General features: G+C 42.2%; 1 protein-coding gene across 2 annotated transcripts in view; it reads right to left on the minus strand.

Annotated features, from left to right (window-relative positions):
* Positions 1-19555, minus strand: part of SESN2 (sestrin 2) — a 57577-nt gene that overhangs the window by 30472 nt on the left and 7550 nt on the right. Inside the window, exon 2 of one of the 2 annotated variants that reach the window (XM_086957591.1) lies at positions 1348-1486. The exons of the other annotated variant lie outside the window; for it this stretch is intronic. The gene's annotated coding sequence lies outside the window, so the exon portion shown is untranslated. The remainder of the gene's footprint in view (positions 1-1347; positions 1487-19555) is intronic. 2 annotated transcript variants of the gene reach the window in all.

Here is a 19555-nt window from a genome sequence, read left to right on the forward strand (position 1 = left end):
CATGACTGAGGAGTAAAATCGGATTAGAAGTTTTTTGTTGTTGTTTTTTTTAAGGGTCACACCTGAGAGAGCATGCGCTAGCGCACACGTCTCTCTTGCAAGACACTATTGTTGACAAAATGAAGCCTGTCCATTGCTTACCAAGTTGTCTGCAGTGTCCCACTTCTTTGTAGCCTCCTTAATTTGCTTGTAATTACCAAACATCAGTTCCAACCCTTTCAGTGAAGCAGGAACCAGTGCCTGTCCGCTGCTCGTGGTGCGATTCAGGTACTATTTCTTCCCCCTCACATGGCCTGCAGCTCCTTCCTAGAGCGTTTTAGGTAGAGCCTGGGCAGCGCATGTGCTGCTCTGCAAGGCATGCAGTATTAGAGTATGGACTTGAAGCCCAGCCCACTCGCCGCCCATATTGGTCATTGGCTTGTGTAAATGCCCTTCGTGAATGCTGGCTTCTGATTCGTTAATGGGCCGGTTAGTCCTTCCTTAGTACAGCCTGGTCTTCATTTGTAACCTCCCAAGAGGACTGGCCCTTTTACTTTGATTGTTACTCAGTATAAGCACCATGTTCTTTAATAAGTTTTCTACTGCAGGCAGACAGGCTTACCTGCAACATTCAGCGGGCCATGCGGGCTTTCACTTTCCGAGCAGCCGGGACAATGATGGCCCCTTCTTTGAATAGTTCTCACATTTACAAGAGTTTGAGCTATTGGCATTGTGAATGACAATGCATTTTATTTAGGTTATCAAAACAGATAAATATAAAGGCATTGTCATTCACAATGCCAATAGCTTAAAATCTCGCAAATGCAAGACCTATTGCATTGCAAATGCTGGTATTTTAAGCTTACAGTCTCCTCTTTCATACACAGTAACTTTTGTTATGCAGGTCTGATTTTTTGCTGCAGCCCATTATTATCTGCATGTCTCGCCTTCTCCAACGCTCTTATTTTATATCAAGGGGACAGGTTGGCGCTGGAAAGAGTCTCATGGCCCTTTCTCCTGTGGTTGTCTTTCAGGCTCTGCTTCCCTCGGATTTCATTTACTCAAACAAATATCCTCTCTTTTCAATGTTAAGTGTTTAAGACGGTTATTTAAATGTAAACAGTGCTATATGCTGACACTAACCCTTTTCTAAGGCACAATATTTCTTTAGTTCGCAGGGCAGGTGCTCAGTAGTACGCAGAGCTCACATAGGCTTTACTTGCACAAGTAGGGACCAGGGCTGCTGTCTGCTCACATGCATTATGTGGCATTACACATGGATCGCTAAGGTGTGTGAGCGACATACAGGAGACGTGTGCCTGGTCACAGGAATATACTGAAGCAATGCACTGCGTATGCGATACTTACTCATCATACAGCAGATATACTGCATGACTTCTGGTGAGGTTCTGGTGCTTGTCAGCAGCACTGCACTTGATGCTTCGGTAGAGCGGCTCTTTAACCAGAAGTCCTGTTCAACAGTTCAGATTTGGGGGTCTTTATCCAGCTATTCAATATATAATATATAAGTAACACATTCGGCACTGAAGTGAAGGTAGCAGACCAGAAGATATGTTGAATAAGGTGAATTTATTGAGATAAATATAATAACAGGTGAGAGCCAGGGAAGCGACGTCCTTCTCCAACCAGCTCGGTAACATCAATGTTCCACATGGAACTTATCATACAACACTCCATATTCTATGCACGAGCATTAAAGAAATAAGAACACAACACATCCCCCCCCCATACATTAAAGGCAAACCGGGGAAGGCCAAACAAAAGAAAGAGGAAAGATAGGGAGCAAGGGAAAAAAATGGAAACAGGAGGTACAATATTACAAAGCATAGTCTTTCAGCCATCTGGGCATAACTCTTGTTCTTTTATCAAGTAACACATTGGTCTTATTCTGTGTAGCACTTGCGTCCAAACTTGTAGAATCATTGACATCAGTTTGAACTTCATGCTCATGACTACAACCTTCACCCACTCCCCCCTCAAAACACAAGGGATGGTAGGATTGCCTGAGTTCACCAGAAATGGCCGTCAAATCCTTACCCAGTTGAGACTGGACTTGGCTATTTTCAAAATGATCTTCTACCCAATCAAAATTGTTGATACATGAATCAGGAAGTACTTCTACACAATTTTGATCAGGGTTAAAGGCAATATTTTTAAGATTCCATACTCTACCATCATCCAGTCTTACGGAATTCCTTAAAACCTCAGCAATCTTACAAGGTGGTTCGAAACGGCTCATACCCGTGGGAACCTTAAAAGGCTTTTTCACCCTCACCCAATCTCCAACCTTGATAGAAACATCTTTAGTATTATGGTGAGAGTCATAAAATTCTCTGCTCTTCTCGTGACTGGACATTAATTTGTCCTTGACATCTGCAGGAGACCAACATGCTACTTTTCCATCAACCAGCCATCCAGGATTAAACTTACATCTAGCCGTTCTGCCTCTCATCATGGTAAACGGGGACATACCAGTGCTGTTCTGTACAGTAACTCTATATGACCAAACCGCTTTCTGTACCTGTACCTTCCAATCAAGTCCACTGTGCACAGAGGCTTGAATGATACCCTTGATTACTCTGTTAAACCTTTCGACAGTGCCGTTGCCACTAGGGTTATATAAAGCGGTGGTTTTGTGTTTAACACCACATCTGTCGAAATACTCTTTAGCTAGTCTAGACGTGAATTGGACACCATTGTCCGATAGTACACAAGCCGGTAAACCTTCCACCATGAAAATTTTGTCCAAAAATTTTAGTACTGTCTGAGTGTCAACCCTTTCCACAATTTTGACAATGGGCCACTTGGAAAAAAGGTCAATTGCCACCAACCCATATTCTCTAGAATCTCCTACAGGTCCAAAAATATCCACTGCGATGGTGTCCCACGGAAAGTCGGGAATTAAACCATCACTCATCTTGGGCTTAAAGGTCCTAAGAGTTTTGTCAGCAGACATGCAAACTGTACACTTTCTAACAAACTCCTCAACCTCCCCGTCAACTCCAGGCCACCAGAACATACCTTTGACAATAGACTTGGTTCTCATAATCCCAAAATGTCCCTCATGGCACAATTGCAGAATTTTCTTCCTTAAAGACACAGGTGGGACGATCCTATCACCTCTAAACAACATATCGTTTTCAGATGACAACTCTGTACGGATTTGCCAAAAAGCATCCAAACCAGGAATATTCCTCACTTTGGGCCAGCCCTTACAAATATACTCTAAAACACTTTTCACTGCAGAATCTTTCCCCTGTTCAGTTAACCACTCTGTTTTACTTATCGCAGGCTCACCACAATCGTGTATCAAAGCCACACAGTATTCGCTCCAGGGATCATCTTCACATTCTTCCAAAGGAGGTGGAAGTCTTGACAAACAATCAGCAATGCGGTTGTCCCTACCCGGTAGATAAACCATATTATAGATATATTCCTTCATCCGCATTGATAATCTAGCTAACCTTGCGGATGCACCTGAGATGCCATCACATGATAAAATGCGGATCAATGGTTTATGGTCTGTACGAATGGTCACTGGTTTGCCCCAAACAAATGCTCGGAAATGCTCCAGCGCCCACGCACACGCTAGGGCCTCCCTCTCGATGATAGGGTACCTACTTTCAGCAGGGGAAAGAGCCCTAGAGGCAAAAAGAATCACCTTTTCTTTACCACAGTCGTCATACTGTGATAACACAGCGCCCAAACCCTTATCACTTGCGTCAGTTGTGAGCAAACAGTTGGCATTAGGGTCAAAACTGGCAAGAGCATTTACTTTTTGTAACTCCTTCTTGATCAAATTAAACTCTTCCTCACACAAATCACTCCAAAAGAACTTAGAGTTCTTCTTCAACAGTGCACGCATATTGTGAACTTTTGCTGCGAAATTTTTTATGAACTTGGCACAGTATTCAGCCATGCCGAGGAACGCTCTCACTTCATCTTTCGAAACAGGCGCCGAGAACTTAACAATATTTTCCACCAAGGTAGGCTTGGGTTGAACACCTTCCTCACTTATGACATGCCCCAAATATGAAACACTTCTTTGGCTGAATTTGCACTTTGACAACTCTACAGTCAGGCCAGCTGACTGCAAGGTTTCCAAAACTTGTTTCAATTTGGAATCATGACTTTCCTTGTCTTTAGCTGCAACCAGAATATCATCTTGAAAAAATGAGACATTCTCCATGTCTCCAAACAGTCTATGCATCAGCCGCTGAAACACAGCAGCGGCTGAGGCCAACCCAAAGGGCATACGCCTGAACTGATAACAACCAAACGGTGTTATAAACGCCGTGAGGTTCTTAGAGTTTGGATCCAACATCACCTGGTGGTAGGCGGCAGAAAGATCCACCGTGGAGAACCATGTAGCACCTTTAAGGGAAGAAACCATTTCATTTATTTTAGGAAGGGGAAACTTTTCCACCACGATGTTATTGTTCAAGTGGCGCAAATCGATGCATAGACGGATTTTTCCGTTGGGTTTCCGGGCGACCACAATCGGAGAAATCCACTCTGATGTTTCCACTTCTTCTATAATGCCCTTGGCAAGCAGACCCTGGATTTCCTTTTTCACTTCCTCCCTTATAAGAATAGGTATTGGTCTCACTTTATGAACCTTTGGTTGTGCGTCAGCCTTTAAAATTATCTTATGTTCAAACCCCTTCAGAACACCCAACTCCTTATTGAAAACTTTTGGAAAATTTTCCGATAACTTTTCCTCCATTCTACTACAGTCATCCAAAATCAAAACTTTGTCCTTAGAATTAGGATCTAGGATAATGTGTAACTTCTTCTGATCGAACCATCCTAATACAGATGGCCCAACCTTTGCCACATACAACTTTGCTCTTGTGGACCTGCCTTTAAATACAAAGGTAAGCCACCTAAAACCAATCATACCTATCCTGTTACCTGTAAAACTGATTGGGCAGACGTCAGATGGGTATAGTTGCTCACCAATCTTATTTACAAACTTCTTTTGCCAAACCTCCTCATTTATAATCGTGTATGGGGAACCAGAGTCCGCATACACACTAATGGTTACCCCACCCAGGGATATATCACAAATAGGTTTTCCCTTCAATGAGTCTTCTGAAATGTTGATCACGTAGTTCCCTCTAATACTTTTTATGCAACATTCTTCCTCAGTTTCTAATTCATCCACACTCTCACATTCATCCTCATACACATATTTTACGTTTGTGCGCCTACGACACATCTTGCTAAAGTGACCTAACAGTCCACAAATGCCACATTTCTTTTTTAACGCAGGACATAGTCTACTAAATGCCAGATGTTCTTTACTGTCACATCTATAGCATCTCCTATCCTCCATGTTTTTATTCTGGACTTTTGCAGGTTGACCAGCCCATCTCCCTTGCTGTTGTTGTTGACGAAAATTCCTATTTGAAGCTTGAATCTTACACACAGTTCCTGAGATTCTGGAAACATCTTTCTCTGTCTCTTTCACCACCGTTGCACACCTCCCTGACATCTCTGACTTTCTCATAATGGCAACAACATCGTCAAGAGGTGCGTCACCGTTAACCCAAAGACGATCTTGTAAGGCAGAGTTGTTATTATGCATTACCAACTGATCACGAATGAGATCGTCATGTAGATTGTCAAATTTACAATCTATGGCTAATTTCTTGAGATCTATCCACTCATCTACGGTTTCCTCTTTGGTTTGTTTTCTCTGGAAGAACTTGTGTCTTATGACCCCAATGCACACCTTAGGAGCAAAGTATTTGTCCATATTTTTTATCGCATTCTCGAATTCATCTAAGTTGGCGTCATCGGACTTACTCATCCTTGAGAATGTCTTTAAACCTATGGGACCAAGAGAATGTAATAAAAGTCTCTTCTTTTGCTCAGCTTTCATTTTCTTGGTTTCATCAACAGCTTCCAAATAATTAATGAAGTATTCCTTCCATTCTATCCACTTTATAATGGGTTGGGTACCTTTAACCCAAAATGGTTCAGGAGGACTAATCGTAAAATTCTGTTGTGCCATGTCTCTGTCTCTAACTATAGTGCTTACACTGGAATCTCCTTCTTCCATGCACAAAGAAGTACAATTTAATTCAGAAACGACCTTCTCCCGACTTTCTCACCTGTTACAGAATGTTCCACACCACAAAAAAATAATAAGCTCTTTTTCCTTATTTTATTTAAATTTCCATTTCACCTACTTTGCTGTTTGGAATGCGTACCTCGGAGATGTAGAAATCGCCATGCGCCACACGACCCTGATGCTTAAACTCGATGTTTGATGATTAACTCGATCGAGATGTCAACTGCTTCCGACCGATGTAAACAAAGGAAGCAAAATGGCTGCCACGTTGGGGTCACGCTGCGTGACCTGCGTCTGACGTCAGTCGATGAGGGGATTGTGGAAGACGCGCTGACAGTGACGCGCGCAGTCCCCTTGACCGTCAGCGCATGCAGTGGAACAGCGAGCGCTCTTGAAAAATGCAGGTAGGCGCTAACGGTTACTCCGTTAATGTCGCTGAGTATTAAGCTTGTAACCGATGGTTATTAAAAAGGTGCTGTCGTAGGCGGCGATCCCCATGCGAAGGGAGAGGAAATTAAAAAAAAATAACTCACAAGTTTCCGTTTTGGTACGCTTTCCTTCTTTTCTCCTTGTTCGTAAAACGGGAAGTTCTCCTCATGAACTCCTCAGCAATAGTCTTTAAATATAAACGCCAGTTTCCCTCGTCGCCAATTGAAGTGAAGGTAGCAGACCAGAAGATATGTTGAATAAGGTGAATTTATTGAGATAAATATAATAACAGGTGAGAGCCAGGGAAGCGACGTCCTTCTCCAACCAGCTCGGTAACATCAATGTTCCACATGGAACTTATCATACAACACTCCATATTCTATGCACGAGCATTAAAGAAATAAGAACACAACAGGCACCATCACTCACAGTGGACCACATCATATTGCAACAGATTTTATCTGCTTTTATTGTAACAGGTGCTATCAGCTTCCAAATGTATTACTACATGGGCACAAATTATTTCTTTATGAGACAGGAATGTTTTTGCCATGTGTCACGTTTCTAGTTCACTCATGGGAAGATTAATAGATTTGCTCAGAATCAGAGGCGATTTGCCAAAACCTAAAAAAGCATTAGCAAAGTCAAATCGGTTTCACCCTTAAGACTAACGGCTCCGTCATTGCCTTTTGTTCATGCTGTACAACATAGAAATAGCTGTCTTTTACAATGATGTGTAGGCATGCTGAATGGCAGCGTGTCTGCTGTGCAGGGCAGCTAAAAATAATTTTAAAAAAAGAACTACTATCATCCATCCATTGCTAATGCACTTTGCAACAAACAAAAATCAATTGTTTTGGCCCTGGCAGCCCAAGCAATCTGTGCTGCTGTACAGCATGGCAACATAACATCGCCTAAGTCAAAAGCTCTCATATGCGAGACCTATTGGCTTTGCCTGTGCTTGGTTTTAAAGGTCTCCCCTACTAGACTGCGCATTTGCTGTCTGTTGCAAGACCTATTGCTAGCTTACAGTGGCCTTACAGCCCACCAATTGCTTACCATTGGTTGGTTGTCACTTATTTGCTTGTTTCTAATTTGCTGGATTGTATGGCATTTCCTTCCTGTGTTCATCCCTCCTCTGCGGCACCAACACATTACTTGTATTCTTCCACTGCTTATTTTCAGGCACAACTTTATTCTTTTTGTTTAAGCACATTACAGAGCATGTGTGCTTACCAGTTCTCTCCCTTGAAAAACGTATCCCCACACACTGAGTGTTCCTCTGTGGTGCGCTTCTCCCCCCTCCAAATTGGTTTCTCGCCTGTGGGTTTCTCTGCCTGCTCCACATTGTTCTTTCACAGCTGCTTGCTCCACCCATCCATTACTTCGTCCCCACTAGTGTTCCCAGTTTTGTTTTTTGCTTTCGTCCCACCCCTGTGTAGCTTCCAACTGCCCCAGCATCCCAGGGTTGCTTTCAACCTACCCCCATCAAACAAAAGTATGTGGGTTTCTTTTTAGATAACTAACCAACAGATTGGTAACTAAAAGGGAGGCAAAGAAAAAAAAAGTCAAATGTTTCTCCCCAATGCTGTGCAGCATGACGGAAAACCATTGGCAAAGCCAGTAATTCCAAAGACAAAACCTATTGACTTTGCTAATGTGTTTCATAAAAGAACCTGTTGGCCAGCTAGGCTGTTACACATACTTTTTCCCCCCCTATGGGCACCCAGACCCTTTTTCTTTAGCTACTGAGACATGCTCATATTTATTTTATCTCCTAACAGTTCTGCCAGGCAAATTTTGAAGACATTGACGTTTTCCTAAAGCATAATTAGGCAACCCTATAAACATTTGTGCTCTACCATGGTATCAGGATGGAAGCGGCCCCCCAATTCCGGAGGCTCAGGCAACCAACGTTCAGCATCCCCACTGACTACTAACATCTCAATCTTGTTCTCGTTCAGCTTTAGAAAGTTACTGGTCACCCATGTCTGAAAGCACCATCTTGAAGATGGGATTAGTTGACCCTTGATAAAATTTACGAAGCAGTGATTGCCATTAACATAGGATAATCAACCCATATGATCTACTTAGGTTGGTCAAAGGATGCCGGGGATTAAGCAAGCCTTGGAGCCCTCTATAGGTCAGTATGATCTCTAGTGAGCCAATTATTAACTTTGCAAGACTGGGATGTGTTCTTCAGGGAAGAGAGAAAGCAGGCTAAATTCTGGCATTTGATTACCACAAGATGATCGAACAATCCATGACTGACCATGCCAAAGGCTGCAGAAATATCTAAAAGTAGAACCCCTCTGCACTGCTTCTTTCTTCCACAGACCTTTTATTAGTCAAGAACTGCTACCAACAATACCTCTGAGCAGAGTTTAAACCAAAAACCTGTTTGATACCTGTTTATGATCATTTTGTTCTCCAAGAAATTTGCCAACCAGGACACCAAATGTTTGTCCAGCATTTTGGGACATGAAAGGTATCGGGTGAAAAGTTGGAAGTTTAGGGTCATTAGTCCCAGTTTTGTTTTCAACAAAGGTTTTACCACCCCTTTCTTAAAGTGATCAGGGAGTAAACAAGACCATAATAATATGTAGATAGCAGGTGAAAAATGTTCATTGACAGGGAACATTTCTTTAAAGATACTGATGAGACAATAGCAGTAGTCTGGAAACTCCGACATAAGTGAGACTAAGATGTCTTAACAGAACTCAGAGGCAGCTCATTGAGAGCTGCACATGCCACAGATCAGAGAATTATCTTAAAGGGTTTGAGCTGGAGAAACCGGTCAGCAATTTAGAAGGATGGTCAGAATTTATTAACAATTGTTAATACATCGCTGGGCTCACGGACTAATTTTTTTTGCCTATTCTAATATTAAACATGCTTTGCTACCTTCGAAGGGTCTCGCATCAGACTGTCTAAAATGCTTCTTGAATTGGATTGCATGCTTTCATCCATCTGCTGAGACAAACTCCCGCCCCCACCCCCTCAACTCTACAGGGAACTATGAGGAGTTGCTGGTTAAACCCTCTTCCCCATTAATCAAAAGGTTCCTCAGACATCCATTTGAGATTGGAATAGAAATAGCATCCACTAAAAGGGATATAGCATGCCACATAAAACATGCAGTTGTTTGTAGAGAGCGTGGGCAACCTCCATGTTAGTTTTACTCCACTCTAGTCAGACCAAGCAATCACCATATTCTATTCCTGCTTTCATTAAAGAGTTATAGAAAATGGAAAATGTAATCAACAGGTGTCTGAGACGATGTCTGCCCTACCTAGGACGTTGGTAGGCTTGCAAAACCATTAAAAACAAGCACTGACAAAGCCAATAGGTTTCATCCAAGCCAAAGCTATTATCTATCCAAATGTGTTTTAGCAATATTGTGCATCGGGATGGCTGTTGTCCAGCACGACTAAAAGTTACTGGTGTGCAGTAGGGTGTGGTAGAGTGGAGTCGCACAGAGTGGCATACAGTTGAGAGCCATAGAGTGGACTGTGTCGAATGTTGCAGAGTATTGTGGTGTAGAGCGAAGAGGCGTACAATACAGTGGCATGGATTAGTGTTGCTCAGTAGAGTGCAGTGTAGGCTACAGTGCTGCAGAGTGCATTGGCAAAGAATGCAGTGTTGCAAAGAGGTGTAGACTGCAGCAACCGATTAGAGTGGTGCATAGTAGAGTGCAGTAATGTAGCGTAGAGTTCAGTGACACAAAGCAGATTGTGTCAGAGTAGAGTAAAATGGTGTAGAGTAAAGTGGTGCAAAGTCAAGTGGCATACAGTGGTGCAGGGTAAAATAAAGTGGAGTTGTGTAGACAAGTGCAGAGTGAGTGGTGTGCAGTGCTTTAGTGTGGCGTAGAGTGCAGTATGGTGTAGACTAGATTTGGGGAGTGAAGTGAAATGACGGAGTGGCACAGGGTAGAGTAGAGCGGAGTAGATTAGAGTGGCATAATATTAAGGTGCAGAGTGCAGTAGCATAGAGTGGTGTAAAGTAGAGTGGTGCAGAGGCATGGAGTGGCTTATTCTTGGTGTGGTAGGACACTGCAATTAAAGACCGCACATTTTCAATTGAAAAGACTTACTTTTGCACAGACAGTTTTACTAATAAAACTATAGCGCCCAAACGATATGTGGAAATGGCATCATCTAGTGTATGGATTTGATCATAAAGTATTTGTTTCCAACACACTTCAGAATTCACAAAAAAAGTGTTTCCGTTTGTGCTTTCCTAATTCTGAAATACTTAACACAGTCCATTTAAATGTTGTGTGGAAGGAAAAAGAAAAAACCTTTCTTACTCCCAGTATCCAGCAAGATAGTTACAAATCTTCTCACTTCGAAGTCAGGGAAAGAAAAGTAAACACCAAGATCCCTCAGAAGATGGACCATGACATTTTACCTCGGTCTCTGAATGCACAACAAATGTGGCAAGATAAGAACAAGATTTACAGAACTGGTTACTGAAAGGAGAAATTGTGGGAGAATACAAGGAGAGGTGGAAAAGGCTTCGCTCCTTGGGAGGGACAAACTGAAGCTGAACAGTCTAAAACAAATTGATCCAGCAAATAGAAAGTCAGTAAATGTGAGTTATAAACCACAAACGGTAAACAAGGGGCAAAACGCATTCCCAGGGAACCTCCCTGAATGTCTCCAAGATGTATTTAGCAAAGTATGCTGTGACCTAAAAAAAAAAAAAAAAAAAAAAAAAAAAAAAAAAAAAAAAAAAGCACAGATCAAAAGTACGCCCATGCTTTCTGTACAAACTTTCCCTTTGTCTCAGACCGAGCTCTTCCAACTCGGACTAGAATATAATGCCCAAGGGAGGTCAAGCAGCATAATCCTACAAACGTCTACTCCAAGCAAAGAGGAAAATAAACCATATCAAAGAAAAAAAAAGTAGATTTCAAACGCAAACTAGATACTAGCATTTCGGACAGGACTCCAGTACATTCTCTATTTACCTCTAAAACAAATAATAGCTACTGAACCACTTCTTCCTATTCTGTCACGCCAAAGAATCTTGAACCTTCATGGAATGGTTGGATTAAAATCAAGACTAGAGCATTCTTGTAACAAGGTCTCACAGAGAAAAATACTATCCAGCCGAGGCACCTTATCCCGTGGGTGCTTGGGGAAGGATCTAATCTTTAACACCTTGGCTGCTGTGACTTTTCCCCTCCTGTGCTGAACTTGCTTGAATACTATAGTTTCATGACGAGCTGAGCTTGTCATAAGCACAGCTCAACCGTGCCTCATGACTAGCTAAGCTCGTCATGAGCATCGAAAGGGTTAAAAGAAGGCAAAGGGAATCACCAGAGGGGGCATCAGTACAAATCCCCAAGGTCTCTTGACTTCGGCCCATCTGAGGGCAGCAAATACAGAGTATTGTAATTGCATTTATATAGCGCTTACTACCCCCGACGAGGCGTCAAATCGCTTTTTCGGCGAGTAGCACCCTACTCCGGGACCCATAGAGGATTAGTGTTGAATTAGTATAGGAAAACAGCGTTTAACAAGTTGGACTGCTGATAACAACATTATGTCAAATTCCCAATACGGCTTCTGTGAAGGCCGTTCTACTATAACAGTGCCTTAACCTGTTTCTCATACTGAGTAAATATACTGTTGTACAGAAGGGAGCCATCCGCCTCGCCTTCATGGATCTGTCTTCGGCCTTCGACTGTTAACAGGGGAAGGCTGTGGCAGACCATGAGGGAGAAAGGTGTATACAGAGGGATTGTGGATTTTTTGGTGGATTTGCACAGTGATACCAGAGCTAATGTAAGGTTCTCGTCCAATGGGGAAACCACTGGAAATTTTAACATTAAAAAAGGGAGTGCGTCAGGGTTGCATCCTGGCCCCATTTCTTTTTAATTTTTACATTAATGATTTAGATGCTGTACTACAGGAGGTAAAATCAGATTGGCCTGGAGTCGGCAGGCAGGGTATTCCTGTACTTTTATACGCAGATGATGCAGTTTTAATTTCAAGAACGGAAAAGGGTCTCCAGGCACTTTTGAATGCTTTCAATGACTTTAGAACTAATAGGGATCTTCTGGTCAACAACTCCAAATCTTATATAATGCATGTTGGCCGTCAATCAAAAAAGAATTATATTTTTAAACTAGATGTCCTGATCCCTATCACTCATACATTTTCATATCTTGGTGTTTTATTTGACACAAAGCTCAGTTGGGCCCCACATGTGGCAAGAAAGAAGGGGGAAATGACAAGAGTAAATGCCTCTATCTTCAATTTTGCTACCAAACTGGGGAAAAAGCCAAACACTGCCATGATGAAACTCTATAACGCTAAAATCGATAGCTACCGCAGTCTATGGCAGTGATATATGGGGCTATGTTAGTGGCGAACAGTTACAGGTTACTGAAAATAACTTTTTAAAGCGTCTGCTCTGTGTCCCAACTAGTACACCGAATCTGGCAGTACACCAAGAGCTGGGATGTCAGTACCTATCCGATATAGCTGGGTTAAGACCACTGACATGTTGGGTAAAATTATGGTTAAATCAAGACATTCCGTTAACCCACTCGATAGTGAAAGACCTTGTATCTCAAGATAACGCAATGTGTGTGCCCTGGCTTAAATATTTGAAGTCTCATTTCCTGAAGCTTGGACGCTTGAATTTGTTTGAAAACCTGAGTGAGATAGTAAAGGGTGATGTGGCAGCAATTCAGTGGGCTTTTTATATGGACAGAAGGGCCCAAAGAGAAGAAGTTGAGCTCTTGAAACCTAATGTTAGGAAATATGTCATGTTAAGAACTTGTGATACTATGGAATTATACCCAACATGCTCCTTTACTTCTCATGAAAAATTTCTGCTGACGAGGTTCAGGTTTAATATCTTTCATCACCTTTTAAATCAGACCAAAGTCGGACATTTTTAAGGAAATTGCTGCTCCCTGTGGCTGCGACGGGAAGTCTCCACAGGATATGCTGCATTTTATATTTTTATGTAGGTTTTATGAATACCCTCGAAAACGCTATCTTGTTACCCTTTTAAAGAAATTAAATTTTAATCAAATAAGATCTGCACTCATGTATTTACAGCTTTTGCACAGTGATAGTGTTCTTCAGGTGATAGAATTTTTAAAATTAACTGTGAAAATAAGAAAGTGCCTAGATGAGTGACTATACATCTCTGATTGATCTCGCACTAACGCACTTTGTTGTAATTTAGGTACTACCTGCACTTTAATTCTTATTTTGCCTACTTACTCAATGAAATTTGTATTATTTGTTTTTAATGAAATATGTACTATTTGTCCTCAAGAAACTGATTTTAACTATGAAATGTTTATGGAACTTGTGCTTTTATGGATTGAAATATATCCGAAATAAAGTCTTATTGAATTGAATAGGAAAACAAACAAAATTGAGACTTTTGACAGCACTCCTGTAGGCTAGTATTTATAACAAAGAGGGCGTAAGTTATGAACCCTCAGTATATCCGACTCTACTAATTATAGAGTGAAAGAGAAACACATGACAAGGTAGCATTCAATAAGAATTGTCCAAAAATTTGTAGTTCTTCAATCTTTATTCTTTTCATTCCAAAAAACAGATATTCCCAGCAGATATTAGCAATGGTGATTGCTAATATCTGCTGGGAATATCTGTTTTTTGGAATGAAAAGAATAAAGATTGAAGAACTACAAATTTTTGGACAATTCTTATTGAATGCTACCTTGTCATGTGTTTCTCTTTCACTCTATAATTAGTAGAGTCGGATATACTGAGGGTTCATAACTTACGCCCTCTTTGTTATAAATACTAGCCTACAGGAGTGCTGTCAAAAGTCTCTCAATTTTGTTTAAATTTATGTGACACATTCTCTAGTGTGTACCAACGGCACCTCTAGGTGGTAGGTGCCCTGAGTTTCTATAGCACCCTACTGACTATTACTTTCTTGGAAGAAATAAGACTATTTTTTGATGTGTACTAAATTTAGAAATAACAAATTTGCTTTGTAAAGAAATAACAAATTTGCTTTGTAAAGTGTGTGCGGACGTTTCCCTTTGGGAACACTACCACCCATCTCTTTTTGAATAGGAAAACATGCAAGTACATTTTAAGTGGTGGATAGGTTAGTCGGTTATGGGATTTGGAATTATAGCAGAAGGATAGAGAATCACAGTGGCTAAGAATAAACTGTCAAGTAGATGGCGATGGACCCGCACATGACAACCAGTCCACGGTCTTAACTGCTCACAGGTAAATAACTGCTGGCAATGAGAGTTGAACAAACGTACCCAAGAATACGAGTACTGGCTGCGCACGCGCTGATGGCAAGCACTTGCCTACTGAAGAGTAATCTCAAAACACTGAACTGCATCTACCAGAATGCAATGGATAATTGCTACATACTTGCTGGCAGTGCCCTCCGTCCCCTCCGAGTCATGTGGTTGACATGCGATGGGATGCTCCTATTTTCGCTTGCTGTTTCACATTTAGAGACACAGTTAACACCACAAACCTACCAGCTACTTTCTGCTTAAGATGGACAATAACACACATCAAGAAACGCAAGCTCTGGATGCGCCTGTGACGTAACAGCGCCCAAACGGACAGCAACCACTTTTGTACTTGTGAATACTTCAAACACATCATGAACTGCACTGCATCTACCATAAGGCAACAGAAGTGTTAGCGGCTTGATGGCCGCTTGCACCGCCTTCTTCGTACTACCGTGCAGGGATGAAATGTGCAACTGTTTCGGGACTTTCATGCTGCTTTGGACTTAAACTCTTCAGAAAGATTTCCACACACAAGACATGGGGGGCTGGGAGATTGTCTTATGCAACAGGATGAAGGCACGGAGGCATTCACGGAGCTTTCCAACTTATGACAGACCACCCGCTTCCCCATTCTCAGACCTTCCTTGATGCACCTTCCTTCCTGTCTGACCTTTTGTCCATCCTCCAACAACCCTGGCTGCCAAGATAAGGGCCGAGGCTGCTGAGTCGGCACCCTGGCCAGCCGCCGCCTCATCGCTGACATCTGGCAGCAGGGCAAGCCGCTGACTTGGCAACCCGGCAAAAAGGGCCCAGGATTGGCACAGGGCGCACAAGTGCGAACAGCCGACGCTCCTCCAGCCAATGATCACCAAGCTCGCCCATGGGCTGAATCAACTAGACAGGCATGCGCAGTCTGCCGTGAGGTTACCTTGGTTCAAATGCCCGATTCCATTCCCGGGGCCATAGAGCAAAGAGGGACGTGTGGACCTACTGCCACCATTCCAAGCACGAAAAACTGAATTGTTGGTCCCGGCAGGATTTAAGCCTGCAGTTTACATTAGTCACGGCTGTGAGCAACAAGCATCAACGATGAAGAGGAATCGTGTGGGCATTACAACAGAACTATAAAGTTTGTGAGGGGGCAATGGAACAAGAAAAGACTTCCATATAGAAGACGCAGAACTGCACAGGGGGCTGAGTCAGGCCGCGCCAAGTCCTTGGAACTTTATGCTTCTACAGTTAGTTGCTAAAGGACAACACGGGTGCTTTCACGTGCCCCCGGGTGACTCGGAAGCAGAACCGGCCCAGCCACCTCCCGATCACATTTCCAAGTCAGTGTTCACAAGCAGGTCCACAGCGCATGCACCTGGCATGGCGCCCACATTAGTCACCAGTTAGAGACAAGCTGGACACTATGCACCCTTGAACCAAGGCCAGAAGCTTATCAACGACCAGCCCTGGTCAAGGATAAACTAGTGCCGGAAAGATCAGCCTCTTGAGAGCAGGCAGTCCTTGTAGAGTCAGTGCCCAAGATATTTTCACCTCGTGAACCACTCGTACCGACTGCCCCACGAAGCCCCTTGATCTACACTGGACAGAGTTTGTGACCAGCACGGGTCATTGTTACGGAAAACTGGCCTGCTAAGTTCTCCATTAAGGGCAAGCAATTCAAGAACCCCTTATTGCAGCATGAATGCCATCGAAACAGAATCGACCACTGCACTGGCAAAAGAAGAAAAAACTTCAACATATGCCCAAGCCGAACCAAGAACGTGTTTACCTGGGTCCCATTACTACGAGCAAGCAACAAAACAGGGAACCACTAGAAACATAATCCCAATGGCGTTCTAGGGGCGGGGACTGTAAAGTAAGTAGGCAATGAGGATGAAGCAGTATAAACCATTAAACAATAGTTTAATTGTAAGTTGAACAGCAGATCACAGGAGCGCAGCTTGCCAGGAACGGATCCGCGGAGAAACTGACTCAGGTACGGTTAATACACAACAGTGTCCAGCATGACACGAGGGACGCACTTTTGAAGAGAAACATTCTCTTCAGAAGTGCGTGCAGCATGTTGGAATACAAGAGAAATGATGATGTGACATAAACACAAAAGAATGCATGAGCGCGCCGCAGCGTGCCATGCAACTTATTTAAATGATACACTTACATGTACTTTACATCTTCTCCCTATTTACATAAAATAAAAGATAAAAGAAAAGTGAAAACTTAAGTAAGAAAATAATCCTTAAAACGAGAAGGAAGAGAACAATTTCTGTGAGACCTGTCAGTGGAAACATGAGAAGGGGTTGCAATAGCATGAGAGTTAACAGTATCACTATACATTGTTTCATTGACATTAGAACCTTCAACAAAATTTGGGTTTGGTGATGAAATTCGAGAACAAGGAGAAGTGTCAGGTGAAAGTTCATAATGTTCATCAGAAGTGGTACCTAAAGGGAAAAAAGAAGATGAGGAAGATTCATTTACATATTTACTTGAGGTGATTTTCCTTGCCTGTTCGGGAGTAAGTCTGACAATGACACGCTTACTCCACCACCCCCTTCCATCAAGGAAGAGAGAACCTTTGGAAACTTTGAGGACCTGTGTAGGTAAAGAAAAGGTAGATAAACCTTTTTTAACCTTGCTACTAAATTTAACCATAACCCAGTCTCCTACATTGAAAGGTTGAATAGAAGAAAGCAATTTTGAGTTAAAGTTTTTCTGTTGAATTAGTTGTTTTGAAGCAACATTTACTTTGACAATCTCCTTGTCGTTGCAAGCTAAGCAGACGTTGTCCTTAACTTTCAAGTCTTTTATCCAGGATGGGCAAATATTCCCATTTGGATTTCTTTTTCTTAGAAGTCTGAAAGGGGAAACGCCAGTTGTACTATGAGGGGTAACTAAGTAAGACCATAATTTGCCCCTAAGGAATTTTTCTACATCCAAACTAGAAGAGACAGCGGTCTGTATTCCCTCCTTGAAAAACCTATTCATCCTCTCAATTAGTCCATTAGATGAAGGAGAGTATAGTGCCACTTTAAGATGTTTGATATCATAAGACTTGAGGAATGACTCAAACGAGGATGAACAAAAATGAGAGCCATTGTCACTGACCAGCTCTCTAGGAGGACCCTCGGAGAGAAAAACTTTACTGAGAAAATCAATGGCAGCAACAGAAGTGGGAGAGTCTGAGAAGTCAAAAGCGCACCACTTAGAATGATAGTCAACTAGTGACACAATAAAACGTTTATTACTAGGTAAAACCTCCCAAGGACCAGAGAAATCAATAGCTAGCTTTTGCCAAGCTTCAGCAGGAAAAGGAACTGTATGCAACGGTAAAAGGGGTGTCTTCCAGTGCTTGTCCGAAACCAGACAAGTAGAACAAGACCCAATCCAGTTAGCAACATCACCATCTAAACCAGGCCACCAAAAGTGTTCCTTCAATTTCCTCGAGGTGCTGCCAACACCAAGGTGTCCCTGATGAGCAACGTCAAAAAGTTTCTTCCTAATACCCAAAGGAGGAACGCATAAATCACCTCTAAAAATGACATCATTAGCAATGGACAGTTCACCAGACACTTGAGCAAAGACTTTCAAGGACGCAGGGAGAGAGCGAATTCTTGGCCACCCAGAAACAATTAGATTTTTAACATTGAGAAGAACTGAATCCTCAGAGCAACTATGCTTCCATTCAGTCTCTGATATACAAAAAGGTGAAAGGACCAACTCTTCTATGGATGCTACCACACACTCAACGTCATCAACAGAATCATCATCAACATCATTTTCAAGTAAAGTAAGTCTTGAAAGGGCATCAGCTCGTAAATTATTGCCACCTGAAATGTGTCTAATTGTGAAATTGTACTCATGTAGCTTAGACAAAATGCGAACTAATCTAGAAGAAGCCTTGCCTGTACCATTACCATTGAGGAGATGAAGTAAGGGCTTGTGATCACTGAGGAGAATGAAGTGAGAGCCCCAAATAAATGTTTTAAATTTCTCAATTGCCCAAGAACAGGCAAGGGCTTCTCTTTCAATAGTGCTATAGTGAGACTCAGCTACATTTAAGGCTCTTGACGCAAAACCTATAGTATTCTCCCTACAAGAGTCTCTTTGAGTCAACACTGCACCTAAACCCCTTTGACTGGCGTCAACAGCAATGGTACATTCTAAACTTGGATTGAATGATGATAGTGCAGGTGCTTCAACAATAACCTTTTTAACAGTATCAAAAGCCTTGTTAGCTTCTTCAGACCAAATGAATTTAATATCTTTCTTGAGTAAGGTGCGAAGAGGTTGGACAAACTGAGAATAATTTTGGATGAAGCGTGAATAGTACTCAGCAAGTCCAAGAAATGACCTTAGGGCATCCTTATCTTTAGGGACAGCAACATTGGAAATAGCTTTGGTCAAACAAATCTTTGGTTTAATACCATATGCAGAAATACTATGGCCCAAGTAGTCAAGTTCTTTTACCATAAATATGCATTTCTTAACACCCAGAGTTATGCCCACTTCTTGAAAGCGAGACAAAACTCTCCTTAACACTTTAAGATGCTCTGATCTATTTTTTGAATGAATCAGGACATCATCCTGATAGGCTTGTACATTTGGGATGTCATGCAAAATTGTGTCCATAAATTTTTGGAAGACACTGGCGGCGGAAGCCAAACCAAAAGGGAGTCTGAGATATTTGAATGCCCCGAAAGGGGTTATGAAGGTTGTTAACTCAGAGGAGGACCTCGAGAGGGGAATCTGATGGTACGCACTCTTGAGGT

Source organism: Lissotriton vulgaris, chromosome 2_1, assembly GCF_964263255.1.
Source record: "Lissotriton vulgaris chromosome 2_1, aLisVul1.2, whole genome shotgun sequence".
NCBI lineage: Eukaryota > Metazoa > Chordata > Amphibia > Caudata > Salamandridae > Lissotriton > Lissotriton vulgaris.